Source organism: Myodes glareolus, chromosome 20 (assembly GCF_982192425.1).
Source record: "Myodes glareolus chromosome 20, mMyoGla1.1, whole genome shotgun sequence".
NCBI classification, from domain to species: Eukaryota; Metazoa; Chordata; class Mammalia; order Rodentia; family Cricetidae; genus Myodes; species Myodes glareolus.
Genome location: NC_142045.1, coordinates 32,397,019 through 32,418,992, shown reverse-complemented (window position 1 = coordinate 32,418,992; position 21,974 = coordinate 32,397,019). Strand labels below are relative to the sequence as shown.

Genomic DNA, 21,974 nt, shown 5'->3' with positions numbered 1-21,974 from the left:
CTCCCCTCTCCTCTTCTACTCCTCCCCTGCCCTTGATGCTCCCAATTTACTCAGGAGGTCTTGTCTTTTTCTCCATCCTAAGTAGATCCACATATGTTTCTGTTATGGTCCCCTTTGTTGTCTGTGTTCTCTAGAGTTTTGTACTGTAGGCTTGTTATCATTTGCTTTATGTCTAATATCCACTTATGAGTGAGTACATATTTTATTTGTCTTTCTGGGTCTGATTTACCTCACTCAGGATGGTTTCTAGTTCTGTTCATTTGCTTTGGATTTTAATATGTCATTACTTTTTAATGTTGAGTATCGCTCCATTGTGTAAATGTACAACATTTTCCTTATCCATTCTTTGATTGAATGACATGGGTTATTTCCAGGTTCTGGCTAGTAAGAATAATGCTGCTATGAACATAGTGGGACAAATGTCCTTGAGGTATGATTGAGCATCCTTTGGGTATATGCCAGTGATATTGCTGGATCTTGACGTAGATTGATTTCTAATTTTCTGAGAAGCTGCCATACTGATTTCCAAAGTGGCTGTACAAGTTTGCACTCTCACTAGCAATGAAGGAGTGTTCCCCTTACTCTACATCCTCTCCAACATAAACCATCATCAGTGTTTTTGATCTTATGCATTCTGACATGTGTAAGATAGTATCTCAGATTTGGTTTGATTTGCATTTCCCTGATGGCTAAGGAAGTTGAGCATTTCCTTAAGCATCTTTCCACCATTTGAGATTCCTCTGTTGAGAGTTCTCTGTTTAGATGCTAAAAGCAGCAACATTATATAGTAATTGCTCAACCGTTTTTTTTTTTTTTCACAAACAACTTATCAGAAGAAGCTGCTTTCGGCCAATGGCTTAACAGAACATAGCCAGGCTGAGAAAGCTATATAGAAAGCGTAGGCAGAGTTGAGGAGAAGTCATGTAGTTGCCACAGGAGACAGACGCCTCTGCTAGAGCCTGCTGAAACCTTGCCTGTAGACCATGACCTCGTAGTGATGCACAGATTAATAGAGATGGGTTAGTTTAGAATATAAGAGCTAGCTAGAAATACGCTTAAACTATTGGTCAAGTAGACTTGCAAATAATATAGTTTCTGTGTGATTATTTGGGGTCTGAGTGACTGGGAACAAAAGAGCAGCCTCTGGCAACAGATTGGTGCACCATTGTGGGACCAGCTAAATCCACATAAAACCTGAGAGAGCTTATAAAAATACCAGACAAAAAATAAAAAAAAAACAACGAACAAACAAACAAGTAAAAAAGTTTAGCGCAGCTTCTTGGTCTGTTTGCTGACGGCATGCAGAGACATGGCTCCTTTAAGAAAGATACTATAAAACTGCGTGGCTTCTTTAAAAAAGAACGGCTTCCTGGTTCACCATCACAAATGGCTCGAACTCTTTCAGGAGGTCTGGCTATGAAGCATTTAAATGGGGTTTGTGAGCAGAGTGCTAAAACTTGCTTAATGGCAACATAGACCTGATGTGTGCCTGAAAATGGGGCAACATGTATGGCTCTCAGAGGCAGTGAACATGTCTCTGCCCAGTAGACTTTTGCTGGAGCTAATTCCCTTCTATTACATAGCTGGGAATTAATTCTCACAGTTCAGAACTGTTTTCCCCCTAGCTACATGTGAAAACAATTTCTTACTGCCAGACCTCTGTTCTTCTCTCCTAGGTAAATGCAGAGATCTGCCTTACTGCAATCATCTTTATCAGCAGGCATTTGGTCAGTGCTTAGAGTCAAGGAAAGAGAATTCCATTTAAGATATTCACAGATCTCCAAGGACATAGAATTACTACCTGACCAAGCTGCTGCTCTGGTTTACCCCCCACTTAAAAGAGTCTTAACTGCTTTAAGCCCACTTTCATATCAGTTTACTGATTATTTTAATTCAGGAGGTTTATGACTTGTGCTTTACTTTCAAGGACAGCAGAAGAGAAATCAGGGTAACTGTAGCCTCATTATGTGAGTTTGGCAATGTTCCTTCTGTTTCTGTTCTGTGGAACAATTTGAAGAGTGTTGGTATTAATTCTTCTTTGAAGTTCTTATAGAATTCTGTGTTGAAACCATCTGACTCTGGGCTTTTTTCTGTTGGGAGACTATTAATGACTGTTTCTATTTCCTTAGCAGTTATAGGTCTATTTAATTTGCTTATCTCATCTTGATTTAATTTTGGTGTAGTTGGGGGCCGTGGCTCCGTTGACCGCTGCTTCAGGTGTAAGCAGGGCAAAGCCTTCTGTAATCATTTGATGGTCACTCCTCCAGTTACAGTAGGGGTTGAGACTGAGGCTCTGGTGGCCGGACAATCTCTGGAGGGTTCTGCTGTTGCTGTGGCCCACTACACTGCTGGGCTTCCTCCCTCAGTGGCCTGACCTGCTCGTTGTTCTGCTGAGGCTTCCTCTCCCGGCAGCCAAAAGGTGTCTTGTTAATGTTTAGAAAATTTTAGCTCTTTGCCGTCACCATCACTGTCATGGCCACCATCACCCCTCCCTCCATGCTGTCACTGTGTCATGTGTCTGAGGGAGGTGACATTAGGAATTAGGTTGACACCAGAAGCAGCTGCATAGACCCAAAGAGGGAAAATACATTGCACAGAGAAAACCTCATTATGTCAAGGAAATTTCCGGAAAATTCCCAGAATGCGATTTAGAGAGCAAATATGACCTTGTGGGAAAGACAAAGGAGAGAGATTAGGGCATTACTGGGGTAGGGGAATTAGGAAAGGAGCAGGGAAAAATGTGGGGAATCTGTGAGAAATCTGTGGTGAATCCTTGTTTTCAGTCCAGAAGGTAGTTTGAAAATCGGGCTCATCTTTGCTGAGATAGAAACTGTCTCAAGGGGAAACCACTCTTCTCTGTTGGGGAAATCCTGCTGGGATAATACTCGCTGTTTTAGTTAAGTAATCATTGGGAACAATAAACTTCACAGAAAACTTAGTGGAGAAGAGGATTCTAATAGGGCCATCACAGATACACATGTGACTGCACAAGGAGGGGTGGTCGATGAACGGCAGCGAGCAGGAGGCAGATTAGGGCAGCCGTGTAAGTTCCTCTCGAATTGATTTCCACACCACCGAAGGAGGAAACACCTTATGGAAGGCTGGACTTCTTGTGGGAGGGTAAAGGGCGCCAAAGATGGACAACTGCCAACCGTCACAAAGCTGGGAAGGTAAACAGCTGGCCTGATGTTTTGGAGAAGACCTGGGTGACAACCTGAATACGTGCCAGTCATTGAGACGGAGGGATAAACAGCCGCCAATTGGGGCAGTTGAACTCATAGGCTCTCTGTGTCATGTTGCCAATGTGTGATACACCGAGTGACTCGAATGATGAAACCCCCAAGTGATTCTTGCTTCCGTAGTGTTAATTAGGATCTCGGTGACAAAACAAAAGCCTAGCAAAGAGGTGAAAGAGGGATCTCGCCGGCCCTGGCTGCAGCCTAAGCTTGGTGTTCCAAGCTGTGACTGATGAATAGTGGCTGGAGGGCGCAGCCACCAGCAGAACATCCTGTTCCTGTCACTCTGGGAGCTGGCGGCATTAGCAGCCTGGTGATGTGGACTTGGCTTACCTCTCCCGTAAGTCTGGCCTTTTCAGCCCAGTTCAGCGTCCTGGGACTTTGCTATGCAGGCTTCCTGGCACTATCCACAGACCTCTGAGTCCCTAACAGCCTCCCATTTTACTACTATGACAAGAGAGTTAACTATGTGATTTTTTTTTTCCCCCAGCCAGTAGCAAGTAACCCTGGATCGTGTTCTTCTCTGTCTGTCTGTCCCTCAGGGAAGTTGCTGTAGAGCAACTAGCCACTGCTCTGGCACCTACTGTGTGCCCAAGACACTTCTTGGGTCAATGTCTGCCATCAGTCCTGTGATGGCGGGCCCTTCAAGGACCTGTTCGGCCACCATCTCTGACCCCTGTTGAATAAAATTATTTTTCTTATCCCAAATTCTGAACTCAGTCACTGTTTAACTGTGGATAAATGTGGGAGAGAAATAAATATGAGATTGCCAGTTAAAAAGTAAAGACAAAACAAAAACTTCAGCTCTCAAAAATTGAGACTAGCAGGCACTTGGTGGCTCCAGTAGCCGCCTGGCCAGTGTGCTTCTAGGATCGGCATTGGCAGTGGAAGGATAGTGAGGTCATGTTGTTGAGGGTCGCTGGGTGGAGGAGGGAGGCAGGGAGTGGATCTGAGTAGCAGGAGGAAGAGAGAAGCAATCACTGGTGTCAAAGGAAGCAAGTGTCCCTTAGAGCCAGGTCAGGACAGGGTGACAGGTTGACAGTTGACTATATAGGGCCCTGGAGCATTGGTAGAGAATTGGTTGGGGTGGGAGCCCCTGTGTTCTTGGGAATCCAAATATAGCAGCAGAGAACAGGTGCTCGGAGAGTTGCCCCCATATTAAGATGGCCGTGGAAACATGTTGAAATAAAACTGAGTCCTTGGTTAGCAGGTTTTGCAGAATGATTGATTAGAAAATACAACTGACTAGAAATTACAACTCAGAGACCAGCGCCTTGATTGAAAGCGCAATAGATATCTCTCTCTCTCTCTCTCTCCTTCTCTCTCTCTCTCTCTGATGTTTTCTTCCTCCTCTTTCTTCTGGTTCTTTCTTTCTTTTCCTTTTTCTTTCCAGCTGAATATGGCTTGTCCTCTGACATCATTCCTTTGGCTCAGGGCAACGTTCCATTTTATATAACGATATGTCATCCCAAGCATATAGCCAGTGACTGGGCAGGAGCTCCTGCTGCCCCTTTTCTTCTGCTGCTCCCAGCAGCTGCTCTCCTAGTTTGCTTCCCATGCCTCCTAGGCTCCAGTGATGAAAACTGGGCTCTTTTGCATTGAGACGGGATCCTTATTAGTTGTAGAGTTTTCAGGTTGTCTGCCTCGGAGTGCTGCAGGAGGCACAGAAGGAAGAGCCTATGAAAAGGCTTCCTCTGTATTTAGCATTTTCTCAGCTGTAGGTTGAGGAAATAAATATCCTGAGCATTGATTCTGGACAATAAGGCATCTTTATGAACAACCGTGCTATAGTTATAGAAGAATGTGCTAGGGACAGTAAGAGGTATCAAGTACTTTGTGAGTTGAGAGGAGGAGAGATTTATTGTGCATGCTGACTTGTACAAAAGTACAAATTGTACCAAGAGGAGATAAATAATCTATTCTCTTCATAGTAATGTAATAAATAAAATATTATTGACATGCCTGCCAAGGCTGCTAATACCGTTTGGGTGTTTCGAGAAAGTCTGGTGTATAAATAACCACGGGCCGGTAGGACCACAGGATTTAGAGCGTTAGTGCTTCAAGTCAGCTTGGACGGCATCCAAGGCAGCCTCCTCATTTTGTAAATTTATAAACAGATGTCCAAATAGGTTAAGTCAATTGCTCAAGATCACAGCACTAGCCAAAGCAGAGGCAAAGGCCAAGCCTCTTACACACTGTCCCCAAAGTCCTTCTCACACTGGTGTTGTGACGTCAGCTGTGTCGTACCTCTACATAAACAATGTGTTCTAAAATCTGCTCCTTCCAACTGGGAGTTCCAACTCCTCTCAGAAAGCCCTTATAGCATCTCTGGAACCTTCCCAGGTCTTCTTACCATGTGAACTGTGTGAGACTTTTCTGAGAACTTAGGTGACCCAGAGAAAGGAGAACAGGAGGGCGAACAGGGGTATATACCTTTTGTGCTTATGTTCAAAAAAGAGTTAAAGATGTTCCTCTAATAGAAGTTGACAATAGAATATACTTAACAGAGGTGGTGGGGAAGAGGAGGGGAGGGAGACGGGCAGCGTGGGTCGGTGGATGTCCTGTTACATGTACCCAGGAGGAGTTTGTTCGTTTCTGCTGCATAACGGAATGACTGTAGTTACTCCAGGTGACATATATTTCAGAAATGTTCCTACAACAAGGACATGATAAACATTTGAAGTGATAGATATGCTAATTACTTTATTATTATACAGTGTGTACAGGTATCAGCATATCTCAGTACACCCTCTATATGTGTCAATAAAAAACAAAGCTAGCTGGGCGGTGGTGGTGCATGCCTTTAATCCCAGCACTCAGGAGGCAGACGCAGGTGGATCTCTGTGAGTCAGAGGCCAGCCTGGTCTACAAGAGCTAGTTCCAGGTCAGGCTCCAAAGCTACAGATATACCCTGTCTCGGAAAAAAAAAACAACAACGAACAAACAAACAAACAAGACAAAAAAAAACCAAACCAAAACAAAAGAAAAACAAAGCTAAAAGAAAGTCATAAAAAAGAAACCATCCAGGGGTCTGGAAGTAAATATCTAACTACTTTGGCTTGTCTCTTCCAACCTGTCCAGGTTTTCTGAAGTGAGCCCAGCCCATGCTCTCTCCCCTTGGAGAACTCCCAAACTTAGCCCATGTGTCCAGACCCAAGGAGAAGACAGCACTGACTTTACTTTTTCTTCAGTGGGGTTGTTTGTTGGTCTCCGTGTCTGTCACCCAGCCTTCTCTTTCCATCCGTCTTCCTTCTTTCTCAGCCACTCCTCAGACTCTCAAAGACTGCCCAGGTTCCCTCTTATCATATTTCTGTTTCTCTTTTAGCTTCATTTCTCATCCTGGCTCTCAGAGCCAATGTGTGTGGTGGCTGTGATGCCATATATTGACTTCTTTTAAAAGAATTTGAGTTTAAAACCAAGTTTTTATTTATCTATTTTGTGTATTGTGTGTGTGTCTCCACATGAGCACATGTTTGCACGTACATGAAGGAGCCAGAAGATCGGATGTCATTTCTTAGCAATGCCATATGCCTGATTTTTATTGACCTGGCACTTGCTCGTTAGGATGGGCTGGGCTGGTCAGCGAGTGCCGAGGATCGTCCTGTCTCTGCCTCCTCAGAACTGGGAGTACAAGTGTGTGGCACCATTCCTGACGCTTCTGTGGGGATTCTGAGGATCTGAGCCCATGTCTTTATGCCTGCAAGCCAAATACTTCATCCACTGAGCTGTCTCCTGAGTTCTTCACGCGGCTTCTGCCTCTGGCTGGCCACCTACCCCAGCTCATTTGCTGCTCTGAATGGCTCTGCCCTCTGGCTCTGAATAGCTCACAATGCACTGCTGCTCCCTTGGATAGACACTGGCTTATTGATCTGGTCTAGCGTATCCCATGGATCAATTGTACTAGACCAGGGTTGTTTGCACGAAGCATGGCTGCTCACAATTTTCCTTAAAATCGGATTTATAAGAGGAGTAACAAAACCTGACTTCTCGGGTATGCATTCACCGATGGTAGTAACTCCTCCCATGACACCAGCAGTGACTTTAGTGTCTTCTGATCCCCAGGTTATTTGGTTATGAAGCTTAGGCAGCACTTCTGCTATCCCTTGGGTTACAGAGAAGCCTTCTTCCTCCTCCCTGGCCCTGGAAACTACCCTGAGTGGTTCAGCCAGACTCAATGCATCAGCTTGTGCAGAGAAAGCCCGGCATAACACGGAGCTTTGCACAAAGCCTGGCTTTAACGAATCTGGCAAACTTTTTGGGTTCTTTTGACAGGTGGCTTACTTAGAAATGTCAGGCCTTAGTTCACAGGAAACATTTCTCCCTAAAATCAGACTCGCCACCTCCATCATTACCCCCGGGACCTCTACATCTGATATTTTGTATACTTCATCTTAGGGCAAAACTCGCAACCCTTTAAGGCAGATTGTCATTCCCCTTGAACAGCCGAAAAGAGGAACCTTGGGGAGATTGCGCAAGTTCTCTGAGGCCACCGGACTAGTAAGTAGACCTGGATTCCTAGGCCCAGAGGTGCCTAGTGCCACCTCCAATATCAGTTGACACTGGCAGAGGTGACAAAACCAATGTCCCAACCTCTTCTTCAGCCAGAAGCATTTCATTTCCAACTGCGCGTAAGTGCCTTTGTCCTCGGTTTGCCTGTGGTGTTACTACATAGCCGGTGGCTTTTTCCCTCCCTCCTCCAGATTTTCCTTCCAAAATAAATCATTAATTGCCCTTACTCTGAAACTATGTGTAGTCTCTGACCCCTGGCCTCAGAGTCACTATTAAAATGGCTCTAGGACCCTAGGGTCCAGGCTCCTGCGGGCTAATCGCACTTGGTAATTTAACCGCTTGCAGTTCGAGATGATGGATGGCCCTAGGCTCTGCCCTGCTACACTCAGGGACTTAGCCCCTCTCTCCCGTTCAGACAGCTCAGCTTGCCTTTTGCAGTGATCCTGGCTCAGAAGTGTTTGCACCCAAAGCACCTTTGACTATTATCTGCTTTCCCCTGTTCAGTTCATCCCGGCTTCTCTGTTCTTCCGTTTTCTTTTTTCTGGTTCTTTCGCAGCTCCCACTTGCCAGTGTGCAGTTTTTCCCCTGGAATAGCTGCCACGGGACTCATCTGATGCTTCTTTCTTTCTCTGTCCCACGCGAAGCAGCCGTCACATCTTGCCACCGATATGTCCGTTCATTTGTCTAACCTCTTCTGTGTGCTCTGCCAGGGGTTGTGTGCCTACAGAAATAGAAAGCACAGCCTTGGAGGTCTACAGATTTTACTTCTTCCCCTTACTCATGCACAGAATACTGCGTTCCAGGAAAGTGTGACGTTAGTCACCACGGAGGAGAATACATTGACTTGTAATCAGCTACAGCCCATGGTCGACACTAGGTTCTCCGTTGGTGTTATATGTTCAATGGTTGGACATAGAATGTCATGTGATTGCTATTGCAAGCGTGCACAAAAGCGTTTCACCCAAATCCTCATGTCTTAGGAATTTTTAAAGCCCAGAAGAAGATGTTGGAACGTAAAATGGCTACAGTACAATTTTACTAGTGTTGAAACGCACGTCTGGTGGAGAACCGGGAGAAGATCGTCAGATACTTTTCAACGGGGTCTGTAGACGTTTGAGGAATCCAGCGAGACATTTGTATTTGGTGTGCTTCCAGGGGATTGGAGAGAATGCTGCCAGGAATGTGGGGTAGAGGGGCAAACTGACTGTGAATGCCCAGGCGCATTTGAGTGAATTTACAGCCGTGTGTTGGAGTGGTTAAGACCTGAACACAGCAGGCCTAAGTACTAGACTTAAACTCTGACTTGTAACGTCATCTTGGCCAAGTTAGGACACCCTGGTAAGCCTTGGTGTCTTCAGCTGCGATCTGGGGAAGATAATAGTGCTTACTTGGAGGGATGCTCTAAGGGTAAGTGGGTGACCCACACCATTTTTCTTGCGTCTGGCCTCTAGTTTGTGGCTCTGGATATTAGCAGGGCATGATGAGGTGGAGAGTTGGCTGGTGGATATAGAACTTGAAAGGCAGATTACGATTGTAGGGCCCATGTGTCACCAAAGTTGAGGGTTTTAGCACCTTGAAACTATATTAAGAACTCTAGTCCCTAGTTCCATGCCTTCCAGTCTTTAAGGTGTATAAGAATTATAGTGGAATTTCTAGAATGCAGATTTGTCAGTTCTTCTGTATTTTCTCTTTCTGGTGACTTGTCTTGGGGCTTAGGGTTGTTAATAAACATACTGTAAGTGATCCAGATGATGGTTTAACCTCCATTGAATGATGATGAGCTCTGGATATATCTCTGCAAAAGAAACACAGGTTTTTGGATGCAGAAAGAGGTTAGGGCCAAACTCTGGGCAGGTGTCCTGACTTTCAACCTGAGCTCTTTCCTCCCGCACCTCCACACGATCCATTCAACACCCAGCGAAAGCCGAACCTGATCTCTGTCTGCTGGGCTGGAAGGTCAGGCGTGTGTGAGGCTCACGTAACATGACAGACAGACTTCCTTCTGCCCCTGCCCCATAAAGACTTCATGGATAAGAGAAAGCATGCTCACGAGCTTCCAGGTCCTGCAATCTGAGCTGTGGCGATGACTGAGCATTTATCTCCGGGAAGGGAGGCCAGGCATCCCTTATGGAGGTGGCTTTTTGCCAAATGAAGTGAAACAGTGCATAGCAGGCCTCATTGAGTTCCTCATCTTGTGGGTTAAGGGCACTGTTCTCTGTTTGCGGCCTGCCTGTCCACTCTTGGATTCTACAGCTACAATTAACACTCCGTTTCTTTGCTCTGCTGGGGAACACCTCACCTTTAGGCTGCCAAGGCTGTTCCCTTGAGCAACTTCACTTGTTCTAGGCATCAACAGGTTTACTAAGGGAGCCCTGCAGTCCCAATTCTTTCTGAAAAAGAATCCCAAAGACATCAATAGAGGTGATATCTAACGCAGGCAAGTTAACCGTCTGACATTCTGGATTAGGAGTCCTTGCCCTGGTTTCTATTGTACTCCCAAATCCCCTAAACTAGCCAGTCTGTCTTAATGCTTAATTTAAAAAGTCTGGAGTACTTGAGTACCCGATTTCTCTCTTTCTGAGTTGTGGGCTCCCCTTACCCCACCATTATTCGAAAGAAAACTAGACTGGATGTTCTCTCTCCACCCGCTACCAAGTGTGTTAGAGATAAGTCAACACCCCAGACTGAGGTGCACTGGGAGCTGTAGGAGAACCAGTTGCCTCTGCCCCACGTGGTAGGAAAAGCTTATCCAAACACTAAGAGCACTGAAGGTTGAGGAACCATCGATGCTGAGCTTGGGGAAGACACAGGCCTTTGCTGGGGTCTGTCGCCATGACTGGCCTCCGGATGCTGGAGGCGTTGCAGAAACGATCTACCTAGGTGCCCTATGCCAACTGTAACAACAAGGCACAGAACCAGCTGTTTCTGCAGTTCTCTTGAGGGATGCGAGACAGCAGGAGGCCTGAAGTGCTGGAGAATTCTCTACTCTCCATTTGCTTTGACAGCTACAGCACTGTCCCAGATGTGAAGCGACCCCACATTGCACTTCCAGCTGCCATTACTTTATTGCTCGCAGGCCGAAGTTACTAGAAGCAACCATTTAGGGAGCGTGGGCCCCGTGCCAGGTGTTTTCAATGCATCTCAAATCATAACCAGCTGAGGAGATGTGTTCCCTTCACTCACATTTTGCATTCAGAGGCTGAATGATTGACCTAGGACAAATGAACAGCTGGGTTCCACACCCAGCTTGGCAAGCACGCCAAGAGGTGGGGTTCCCACAGCCAGGATCCTACGTTCAGTTGCCACCCCTGGATAATAGGTCATTCTGCTGAATGACAAGGACGTTGCTTGGTAACCTAAACCAACTGAAGAACATGAACCGTGGCTTGACAGACGAGTCGGACTAAATTGGTTCTAATCCCGAGCATATGCAGTTCTGGACGTCCCCAGAACTCCTGGAACTACTTAGAAGGAAGATGGGCATAGGAATAAGAGCTCCAAAAAGAGGTAAACTATATGCTGACAAGTGTTTGCCTGCATACATATGCAGGCTTTAAATCCCACTTACCTCATGGTTTCTGGTATTCCTGCTGCCACGGTCTGAGGTCTGAACCAAGCTGTGATCTCCATTGCCTACAGACAGGCCAGGAGAAGGCATGCTTGGAGGTTGATCCCAAAGGCCAGACACTTGGGGCCAGAACAGACTGACTTGTGATAATCTGCCAAGTATGATTATTTTTTACGTTCAACTTCATCATGATTGCTGGTTACTATTTTGATGGATAACTTTAGATATGCTTTCAGAACTAGCCATCAGTGTGCATTAATAGCCAGGAGTCTTCGGGTACTCCTTGCCATTCACGTATGAGTTAAGGAGTAAACAGGAGCAGAACGTTAGCTCCAACCTTGAAATGGTTTGATCACTGAGAAAACATACAAGCTTCAAACAAGCAGATCTTAAAAATCTCATCAATCCCAGAAATTAATTTGGTAGGAAAATTGTATTTTGAAAACCACGGTAATAATTATAGCATGTCGCCAGGTTTGGGAATTGTTTTTCCCTTCCATGTGAGTGCATGCGTGTGTGTGTGTGTGTGTGTGTGTGCATGAGTGTGTGTCTGTGTGTGTGTTGTGTGTGTGTGGGCATGCGTGTGTGTATCTCTGTATGTGTATGCATGTATGTATGCGTGTGTGTGTCTGTGTGTGTATGCATGCATGTATGCGTGTGTGTATCTCTGTGTGTGTATGCATGTATGTATGCGTGTGTGTATCTCTGTGTGTGTATGCATGCGTATATGCGTGTGTGTGTCTTTGTGTGTGTAGACTGGAGGTTGACAGTGGGTGTCTTTGTTGATCTTTCGCTTATTTATTGAGGCAGGCTCTCTCACTGATCCCAGAGATTGTCAGTTTTAGCAGTTTTAGGTATCCCTGTCTATACCTCTTGACTCTTGGGACTACAAGTGGCAGCCATGCATGCCTGGCTCTTTATTTTTTCTTTTAAGACAGGGTTTCTCTGTATGTCTTTGGTTGTCCTGGAACTCACTCTGTAGACCAGGCTGGCCTCGAACTCACAGAGATCCACCTGCCTCTGCCTCCTTGGCGCTGCGATCAAAGGCGTGCGCCACCATGCCCGGCACAGGCCTGGCTTTGTGTGTGGGTCCTGGATGTCAACTCCAGTCCCCAGGGTGTGTGACAAACACTCTATCCACTGAGCCTTCTCCCTAGCCCAAGGTTTGTGACATCTTAACCGAACATCTTAGGCAAATGATGGAATTCTCAGTTTTCACTCACCAGCTTTCAGAAGACTTTCCATCTTTGAAATGAAAAAAAAAACGTACTAATCATAATAAACTCCCAGAGTCAAGAGCAAACAGCATCATATTTTAGTGGGAACCCTGTCCCCTGCAGGCCTTGGAGAGAAGAGGTGGTATCTTCATAACCATGATATCATGTAGGTAGAAAGTCAGGCAATGAGGTGGATGGCGATGAGGGTGAATCACTGTGCGCCTCAGGAGCTTCATTCCTCATCTACAGGATGAGGGGCTTGCTTTGTTCCAGTTCCTACTTCCCTGCTGCCTCCTAAATTCTGCGGTCAGCATCCCTACCACATTCTAGAAGATTCTTGTATGTCCAGTGTTGTGGATCAGGCTATCAACTATTTGCTGAACATGTGCTGCTTGTTCAGGATCTGAAATCCTTTGGAAAACTGGATCCGAGAAGGGAAAACTACTGATAATCAAAAGACAAAGCCCAGCAATGAAGAATGTCGGAATGTTTCATAGTGTGTAGTGTCTCCTTGCTTGTTTGGAGCCATTTCGTGTGGTGTGAAGTCCAGGTTACAGTGAGACACCTGACCGAGGGAGAGAGCAGCAGATACGACCGACTGGGTGGTAACTGAGCTACCCTGGATGGTAACTAGGCCCCCAGGATGACACATATTGCTAGGTGACAAAGAGCACTGATGCTCCGGGGGCTGATCTGCCGCGAAAACGCTGCTTCAGGAAAAAAATGTGTGCCCAGACAGGAAGTTCTGGTGATTTGACTGATGGTGACAGCTGAAGCTCCTGTAACTGTCCAGCTAGGAAGTGGGAGAAGAAACAGTGGTGTGTTCTGTGGGGAGAGATGGTGTGAACTGGTGTCGTTAGACTGCTCTGGCTTCTGGAGGTTTCCGAAAGCGGTTGAGTAGAGGGACCACAGGCAGAGTTCACTCGTGGGGTGTGTGCCAGGGCAGCAAATGCCCCTCAGCCTAGCGCTCCTTGCAGCAGTGGTGCCAGGTGTGGGGGGAGGGGTATTCGAATAGCTTTGAGAAGTCCTGTAATTGCTAAAGGTGACCCAGTGGGAGAGAAGGAAGCAGCCTCCAATGCCAGCAACACTGCTTTTAAATCAGAATCCTGTAATCGGCTGCATACAGATTGGGGCTCTCCAGGATGGAATGGAATACCGGAACCATTCTGGTGGCTGGGATGGCTAATCTTGGTTCTGAACTTGGTTGGACCTGGAACCAAGTAAATTGCAGGTCTCTGGGCCTTTCTGTGGGGGATTTTCTTGATCAGATCGTCTGAAGTGGAACAACTTACCCTAAATGTGAGTGGTAACTTCGGTGTTCCACAAGATAAAGGACCACAGCAGTCAGAAACTGCAATTCTGCTTGTCTTCACTCTTGCTGACAAGCCCCCCTGTCCTGCGGCTGCTCCCTTCCTCTGCTGAGAACAGAACTACTTTAGGCTGAGGACCAGCAGCTCTCTGAGAATTCTCCATGCTTTCGGTGCCAGAGTGGGGCTGCTGAGAGATCCAGCCTCCTGGGGTGAGCAGTTACCAGATTCTCAGCATCTCTGGTGTGAGAGATAGCATTGTTGGACTACCATGACTGGTATGGGAGGTCCTTCTGTTTGTATGTTGCTTTCATTGGTTAATGAATAAAGAAACTGCCTTGGCCTAGTTGATAAGGTGGAACTTAGGCAGGCGGAGAAAACAGAACTGAATGCTGGGAGGAAGAAGTCAGAGAAATCATGGATCCTCAGCCTGAGACAGGCGCTGGTTAGAATCTTTCCCGGTAAGATGGGTTAAACTGAGATGTAAGAGTTAGCCAATAAGAAATTAGAGCTAATGGGCTAGGCAGTGATTTAATTAATACAGTTTTTGTGTGCTTATTTCAGGTGTAAGCTAGCTGGACGGCTGGGACAAACAAGCAGCCCTCCCCCCTACAACAATCCCCTACAACACATGACCATGTTATGTAAGCCAACATGGTAAATGCCCATCACACACACACACACACACACACACACACACACACACACACACACTCACCCATTCTATCAGTTCTGTTTCTTTGAGAACCCCGAGTCAAAATGTGGTTAGTTACTCTTTGGGCAGAGTAGAGTTAGGCCAAGGTTTGATGTTTAGTCGTGGCTTTTCTGTGATTATGATTGGTGTTTGCTGGATAATGTGGGCAGGACTCCTGGTACAAACAACTCTGGGAGATAGTACACTTGTCATGCCACACCATTGCCCTCAGCCCATGACTTCGTCGCTGTCTCGGAGTGGTGTGACATGAGGAACAAGGTGGTTTAAGGTCTCATAGATGCTCATGCAACACCCAGTGTCACAGATCACTTCCTGTTGCTTTCGGGATCAAAACGTAAGAACCCTCAGCTCCTTCTCCAGCATCATGTCTGCCTGCACACTTCTTGCTTCCTGCCTTGACAATGATGAACTAAACCTCTGAGCTGTCAGCGAGCCACCCCAGTTAAATATTTTCCTTTAAAAGAGTTTTTGTAGTCATGGTGTCTCCTCACAGCAATAGCAACCCTAACTAAGATGGGGACATCTCATTTAGTCCTTGTAATAGCTCCCTGGCATTGCTATTATCCATAACTCTGAGAGGAGAAAGTGGAGGCTTTGAAGTTCAAGGGTCTTGTCTAGACTGTTCAACTGAAGAGATGGTAGAGAAGCCCCAAGAAGTGTGTTCTGAAGTCACCTCCAAAAGCTGTCTCCAAGAACATTTTAGACAATAGTTTAGGCATGGAATCCCCTGGAATCTTCCCTGGTATCAAGACAGCTGGTATCCAGGGAGACAAATCTGGCTGGGTATCTGAGGAAGTAGTGGGCATGGACCTTGAGTATTGTGGTAGGATCCCAAGTCCTCTGGTGCTATGGAACAGTATACAGAGATGTCTAGGAAGGCCTCTGTTTGAGCTCTGTCTGGTGAGAAGCCTCCTGAAAGAGTTCAATCAATGGTCCTGTAGCAACGAAACTCATCATTCAACACGGAGCTGCGTGGGTGGGTAGAAGTCCAACACAACTGAATTTTTAAAATACATAAAGAATAAACCCTGATCACAACTCAATCTGTCCTTTTGATAGAAGTTGCTTTGCCACTTAGAGAGCCCTGTCTTTCCTTTCTGAAATGAAGAGAAGGTGGTATTTGGTGTAGGCCCTACACAAACATTTCTTAAATTAGTAGTTTTTGGATTAGGACCTACACCTTGAACCCTTCAGGGGTGCTCTTTTAACTCAAAGAGTGGGACTTTCAGAAGAGTTGACAGAGACTCAGGGTGATTTTTTAGTAGTCGAGTACTGCTTAAGTCCTGCATTTTGCAGTGGGCTGGTTCTTCCACACGGCAGAAATCTGCAAAGCAGCCAGGGGAAAACGCATCAGGAGTAGCAGAGTCTTCTTCCTTGGCATTTTTTTTTCTTTGACAGATGTCACAGATAGAGTTTCTCTCTTGGGATATAGAATCCAATAAAACCTATGGCCTGCCATACCAGCAGCCCCCGGCCCCCCGAGCTGCAGACACATGCTTAGAATTCCACAGTCTGTTGTGAGGCCGACAGAGAAAGCCCCAAGCAAGAAAGGCAGACACTGGGCACTTTTGAACCGATTCTGGGTATTAAGGGAGCTTTAAGTGGGGAAGGGTGTGGGCCGATGGCAGCCAGCAAGCTTCAGCTGACTCGAGAGAGGGGCCATAGGAAGGAGTAGTCAGAGCCCACACGATTTGGAGATGGGCCCTAGGCAGACAGTATGAAGTGCTGCCTGGTACACGGTGCTATGCTGTGCAGAATAAAATGGTCGTGAACACTCGTGGCAGATGAGTTTCTTCAAGTTGTGTGATGGAAACGTGTAGCGTCTTCAGCAGCAGTGTCTTATCTTCGCGTCCTGGCAGGCGGCCAAGAGCAATGGCAAAAGCCTATGTTGTTTGGAGGCTGTCTTTTGAATCCTCCAAAACCTTTTATAAGATTAATCCATTTGCCAAGTTATTTTCACGGAGAAAGAGAGGTTTCACTTTGTTTGGCAGTGGGAACTTTACAGTGCTCGGCAGATAACACTTACTCAACAAGTATTTTATTTAAATGAAAAAATAAAATAAAATCAACATTAAAAGACCTGTTAGCTCCTTCCTATGCCTGATATTAATATTAAAGTCTCTATCCCCAGTGCTGTTGTTTGCAGAGCCCTTAGAAAATCCTATTCTAAATTGGCTTTGCTCTTCTTTTCTATCTAGAAGTTAAAGTAAAAAATATATATATGGGCATTTTTGTTGTTTAGTTTTTGAGACGGGGTTTCGCTGTGTAGTCAACCTAGCCTTGAACTTGCCATGCAGCCTGGACGGCTCTCAAACTCACTATACTCGCCTTGCCCCAGCCTCCTAGGTGCTGGGCTTGCAAGCACGTGCTGCCGTGCCCAGCAGGGACTGTGCTTTGCTTTCAGCGTTTGGTCCAATTCCTGGCACCCTTCAGGTGCTCAATGAGTAGAGCAACTATATAATTTGTTACTCAAATCAGGACCCTGTGAGGATACAGGGATGCTGACTAGTTGAGAACAGACAGCCCCGTGGAACCTGACACTGGGCCCTGATCAGTAAATGCTTGGGGAATGAACAAGAGTGAGCGACTTTACAGAGTCCACAGAGGCACGCTGCCCTGATGCTTTTCCTTATCTGGAAATTGAGAACCGCTCTCTGGGAATTCCACCCTCTGGGCTCAGTTCTAGACGTACACAATACACCCAGATTGCCTTTCTTTCATGTGGCATTTAATATTTGAATTCTCTGGCTGCCATTCCTCTGCTGAATTTTATCTTTTGCAGCCTAAACATTCCCTTTCTTTAGCGTTCTATTTGCCTTGGAGGTTTGCTGGCTCCGCATCGTTCCGGATGAGGGTGTGCTGGGGTGGTGGGCTGTGTAACAAGGCTGGCTTAGCTACTACAAGTGTTGGCTTCTGGATACCACACTCTCCATCCTTGTCAGCCTCGATGGTCTCTGAAGCTAACTGTGACCATGAATATACACTTTGCTCTTCGTGCAGCCTTGGTCCAGTGGCCTGATTCTTGTCCATGTACTCTAACATATTTCCAACATGCAGCTCCTCCAAACTGGCCTCACCTTTCCTATAGGTCATGTGAAAAATGCTCATTTTGTTTGTATTATTTGTTTCTCTTCTGCTCCAAAGAGGAAGTCATAGCCTATAAGGATTTACGGCTGCAGACGCAGAACCTACCTGCTTACTTCCCAGGAGACCCGAGTTCAGTGCTTTCTTAGAACATCTGGAGAGGAATTCTCCTAGCTGGCTTGGATGCCTCCTTCAATGTGTGTGCTGTGCTGACCATTGTTGGTACAACACCGTTGCCTTGTCTGCCACATTGTTCTTCCCTTATCTTCTTCACACCTTTGCTGGCTTAGTTTTACTATCTTTTATTTTTATCTTTAGTTGATCTCAAAGAATGTAGAGAACTCTTTCTGTTGTTTGTTTTGTGTGTGAGAGTGTGTGTGTGAGCGTGTGTGTGTGAGCGTGTGTGAGTATGTATGTGTGTGTGTGAGTGTGTGTGTGAGCATGTATGTGTGTGAGTGTGTGAACGTGTGTGTGAGCGTGTGTGTGTGAGCATGTGTGAGTGTGTGAACATGTATGTGTGTGTGAGTGTGTGAGCGTGTGTGTGTGAGTGTGTGTGAGCGTGTGTGTGTGTGTGTGAGAGAGAGAGAGAGAGAGAGAGAGAGAGAGTGAGGGGGTACTGGGGAGACTCTGTTAAGGACTCTAAGCTGCTTTGGTGTTAAGGACACCAAAGGTTGAGTTTCACATTTGCGTTCCCTCATGGAGCTTCCCACAGGCTCACCTGGGCTGAAATCCCAGCCATCCACCCATAGACAGACCTATCAGTCGATTCAACAAATAACCGAGAGACAGCAAATTTTTAGCCTCTTGCTCGCCTAGTGAGAAGGGTTCCATATAGATGTACAGCATTATTATAAAATTGCTGGAGTGCCCTGCAGAGGGAACTGACCTTTTTCAAGTTAAGCCACATTATACCCTTGAGCTACGTGTTCCGTAAATTCTAGAGTAAAAGTTAAAAGCCTCTTAAAGGTTAATAATCACTACTGCAAAGGGATTTTTTTTTTTCTGGCCAGGATACTGCTTTTTACCAGCTTCTAATATCAGGTTAGTAGAACAAATCATATATTTAGAAAAAAAAAATTCGGGAGTAACTAAAACAGCATCCTATTTTTAATTCCAAAGTATATATAACTGATTTCTCTGCCTGCTAGCTTGCTGTGGGAGCCTGGGCAAGACATGTCATCTCCCTAGTTCCGGTGTTCTCGTGTGTAAACGAAGGGTTAGCGGCATTGCCTCGGAGCATCCCACGTCCTAGGATTCTGCAGCTTAACCTGAATGCTAAGCAGTCATTGTGGTGTTGGGTTTATAGTGCAAGTGGCCGCAATGGTTTGCTGCGATTGTGTGTGCCTTGGGAGGTAGGGATGAGGAGCTCCCGTGTCGTCTCTCCCAGATTCTGCAGTCGCTACGTTTCCATAGCCTTGGTAGCTGGACAAGTAGCTACTAAGCTGCAGCAGGTTAGAGCGCAAAAGGCTCTGGCTGGCGGCATTAAGGCACAGGCGTGACAGTGGGTGCATTACTTAACTCGTGAAGCTTCATCTGCGAAATGTGAACAATAAAAGAATGTGAGGAGCCCATGCAGAAGGGAAGTATGATGTAAATGTGCGTTGTGGCTTTTGGCGCGTAGACGTGGCCAGTCAATGCTGATTGCTGTCATTGCTGTATTCGTGATGCCGTGGGCTCAGTAGAGTCGACCTCAAAGGTCTTGTTCAGTTCTAACTGGCTCTCACTCTATGATTTTGTTAAAAAAAAGAAAGAAAGAAAGATTGTGGTCAATGACCTCCAGGATGTTTGGTTAACTGGAGCTTGGGAAATTAGGCCAAAGTTCACATGCGAGCTCAAAGCCTACGATGATTAAAAACTGCGATTCTAGGGTTATGTAACACACGTCTTTTTGTTCAGTACACTTCTCGGAAACGTTTCTATTTTTCATTCTTTTCTGGGATCTGAGGGAACAGAGGTATTTTACGATGCCCCTCCTGAGGTGTTGGAACTACTAACCTCTCAGAGAGGCACTGCCTGAGGTGACGCTTCCTTTACAGGACTGGACATGGTCCCAGAAGAAAGAAGGCCGCTTCTGATGCTGGCAGAAAGCAACGCCTCAGGCCTGGCTGCCTAAGAGACATCACACCGTGGTGCCGAGGCCCCCAGCCCGAGGACTGGGACTGGATCACTTCTGATAGGCCACGCTGAACCCATGTGGATGGCTGGTGTCTGGGTGCCTGGAGTCTGGCAGCGCTGGGATATTAGTGCGGGCTTTCGTCACTTTCTCTTTCGCCAGCATTGTGCTTCTGATGGGAACTCAATCTCGCACCACAGGGCTGGGGCAGGAAGGTGAACGGCAGCTAACATGCAGGACTGCTACGGTTGGGCTAAGAGGGCCCCTCAGTTAAAGTCGTCATTGTTTTCCACAGCATGTCTAACATTTAAAAGTAAATTTAAAACAAAGGGAAACAGTGAATTGTTGAGAATAAGTACACACGAATTCAAATGCCTTCTATACTTAACCAATAGATTCAGAAATTCAAATTCATTTGTCTACAAATTGTATCTAAAGTACATTGCAAGCTAATAGACCTGGGGCTCCTTTATCCAGGTGGACAAGGTTCCAAGATCCCCAGTGGATGCCTGAAACCTGGGAGAATGCTTAAGCCCAAAGGTACTGCATGTCTGTCTGTGCATATATATATACCCTGTTCAGGTTTAATTTATAAGTTAGGCACAGAAGGTTAGTAATAATTAAGATTAGTAAATAAGATTAGTACTAATAATAAATAGAACAGTTGGCACCACACAGGTATACAATTCTGTCATTGTTGGACTTTGTGGCTAGTGTTTAGTGCAATAAATGTGGACTTTAATACAGATGCTAGAACACCTTCCCAGTGAAATAGTTGTCAACCAGGTCAGATGCTGTGCCAAGATGGCTCCTAACAGGAGACTGATGCTTACAGTGTGGACAAAGGGTGAACCACATCCCAGACCGGATCATACTTCTGAGAATGAAACCAAATGGAAAAGTTATGGGTTGTTTTGTTATGAAGTTTTTCATGTAATGTTTCTAAGCAGTGGGTGGCTCTGGGGAGCTGGAATCCTGGAGAACAAAAGCAAGGATGAGGGCTGGAGAGATGGCTCAGTGGTTAAGAGCATTGCCTGCTCTTCCAAAGGTCCTGAGTTCAATTCCCAGCAACCACATGGTGGCTCACAACCATCTGTAATGAGGTCTGGTGCCCTCTTCTGGCCTGCAGACATCCATGCAGACAGAATATTGTATACATAATAAATAAATAAATATTTTTTTTTTTTAAAAAAAAGCGAGGATGGGATCACCCTGTAGGATTAACTGGGGACTCTCAATCTGAGAAACACTGTATGTTACTGTTCTTGTTACCGGCACAGAATAACCGACAAGAAAGCAACGTAGAGAAGGGGCTTATTTTGACGGATGGTCTGAGGAGAGTTCAGTTTGTTATAGGGAAGGCATGGCAGCAGGAGTCTGCAGGCTCACCGTCACTGTTCCCATGTCTGTGGTCAGGAAGCAGAGAGACGGCGCCAGGACACCACTTGCTGTATTGTGTGCGCAGTCCGAGACCCCAACACATGGAGTGGCACCCTCTGAATTTAAGGTGGGGCTTCTCATCTCAGCTAACCGCATTTAGAGAAAGTCCTTTGAGGCTTGTTCCCTGCACCCTGCTTGGTAGACAGTGCCGATTTTCACGTGTAAGAATGACAAAATAATTTTATTTTAGGGGTACATCTAGACCTTCTGTTATTTATGGAATTACTCCAGGATGTTTACTAATCAGGTAAACAAAACAAACAAATAAACAAAAACCCAACAGAACAACAGCAAAAAACCAAGCAAACAAACAAATAAACCCTGAAGAGTGTTGATTAATGAGATCAGTGTCGTAATCTAAAACATTTATGCAAGATTTTAAAATTTGACTCTTCATCTTCAGACTATTCAGAGTACATTAAAATAAAAATTGAGAACAAAAAAGTATAAAATTAATCACATTTTGACTCTCAACTTCTATCAGTGACTTTTTATGTTTGTCTTTTCAAGAGCAATTGAATGTCGTATTCCTGGAGTGACCTGTTGGAAAAAAAAAAACGCTGTCCCATCTATGTTCCAGAAGGTGCTTAGTAGCTGGGTAGGGTGCCTGCTTTCTTGTTTCTGCTTAGTGTAGTGTGGCGTGTATATGTGTATATGGTGTATTTGTGTGCATGTGTGTATTATGTGTGTGTGTGGTGTTTATGTATGTGTGTGGTCTATGTGTATATGTGGTATGTGGTGTGTATGGGGTGTATGTATGTGTGGTGTGTATGTGTGTATGGTGT

At 45.7% G+C, this 21,974-nt stretch overlaps 1 long non-coding RNA gene across 1 annotated transcript; it reads left to right on the top strand.

Moving 5' to 3' along the window:
• Positions 1-14,209: 14,209 nt before the first annotated feature.
• Positions 14,210-21,531, top strand: LOC146890065 (uncharacterized). The gene is made up of 2 exons (XR_014999349.2): positions 14,210-14,298; positions 19,673-21,531. It is a non-coding gene; the product is annotated as an uncharacterized LOC146890065 (long non-coding RNA).
• Positions 21,532-21,974: the final 443 nt, after the last annotated feature.